We start from the raw sequence: 1,193 nt of genomic DNA, 5'->3' as shown, positions 1-1,193 counted from the left end.
AAGAGTGGGCACCACGTGCTCCGACTCGCTGATCCTCTTCTGATGGGGCGTAGACTGCTTTCTGGCGTTGGCTGGTGTAGACGGCCGTTCCTGGTCCTTGGGACGCACAAGCGCCGTGGGGCGTACGTGCGGGGGTTCTGCAGGACGGGGCTCCTGCCAGGTTCTCCAAGTCCTCGCCAGCAGAACTGAGGGGCCTGTCTCTCCGGCCCCTGCCAGCATGGATGTCGTCCGTCCTGCGAAATCTGTGCCCTGCTGATGACCAAAAAATGATCTTGTTCAGTTTGCTTTTCCTCGATTTTTAATGAGTGTGAGTGTCTTTCGGTATGTTGGCCGTTTGTGCTGACTTGGCCTGAGAAATTTATCATAGCAAACCTTTAGGTAGGTTTATTTTATTCTCCATTGAGGACCATCTGCCTTCTGCTGAAACTTTTTGCTAAGTTCCACTCTTCTGGCAAGTTCGGGTTCATGGAATATACCGTGCTGCCGACTGCGGCCGCCGTGTCCTTTTCCTTTTCCCCGCTGCTGAGATTGTCGCGCTTTTCCGCAGGACGGTCCCAGGAAGAAGCGTGACAGGGATGATACCTCGGTGGTCGGGCCAGATTTCGAGCCGTGGGCCAGCAAGCGGGGCGAGATCCTGGTGCGGTACACGACCACGGAAAAGCTCTCCATCGTGAGTCGGGCGGGCTGCTCCGGGCTGCTCCGGTCTAGGGGGAATCTCCTGTGACAGTCTGGTGCGGGGGTTTCCGGCCCCCACCAAGCCACGCTGGCACCAGCAGGGTGTCCGGCTCAGCTCATTTCTGACACTGTCGACCGGGAGGTGGCGTCACACCCCACGGTTAAGGGCTCCGTCCCACGAGACTGCCCCCCACGTCGGACGCTGGTCCTAAGTCCAGGCAGGTTGTCACCGGCGCCTCCGACCGCCTGGCTGTGAATCAGTGGTCCCCATGACTCTCCTCGCGGTCGGTCAGTCTGCCGGGGCCGCCCACAGGACTCAGGAAGCCTGTTCCCGCACCAGGCCTCCGGTTTATCACAGCCAGACGAGGAGATGTGTGGGGGGAAGCCCGGGGGACTTTGGGGTTCGGCACAGTGGCGGGAAGTGGTCTGGTTCATGGGTCAGAAGCTCTCCGAACCCCATCCCTTTGGGTTTCATGGCGGCGTCATTACCTCGGTGGGGTCGATTAGCTCCTTGGCCC

General features: G+C 59.9%; 1 long non-coding RNA gene across 6 annotated transcripts in view; it reads left to right on the top strand.

The window, feature by feature from the left end:
- The first annotated feature begins 330 nt into the window (after positions 1-330).
- LOC105310339 overlaps positions 331-1,193 on the top strand; it is a 5,794-nt gene continuing 4,931 nt past the window's right edge. For 3 of the 6 annotated variants that reach the window (XR_002778517.1, XR_002778514.1, XR_002778515.1), the window contains exon 1: positions 331-670. This is a non-coding gene — a long non-coding RNA (uncharacterized LOC105310339). The remainder of the gene's footprint in view (positions 671-1,193) is intronic. The other 3 variants (XR_002778516.1, XR_897487.2, XR_897486.2) reach the window with 2 other exon arrangements.

This window comes from Pteropus vampyrus, unplaced genomic scaffold (genome assembly GCF_000151845.1).
Source record: "Pteropus vampyrus isolate Shadow unplaced genomic scaffold, Pvam_2.0 Scaffold2425, whole genome shotgun sequence".
In the NCBI taxonomy this organism is placed as follows: Eukaryota; Metazoa; Chordata; class Mammalia; order Chiroptera; family Pteropodidae; genus Pteropus; species Pteropus vampyrus.
This window is presented reverse-complemented; position numbering and strand designations above follow the sequence as displayed.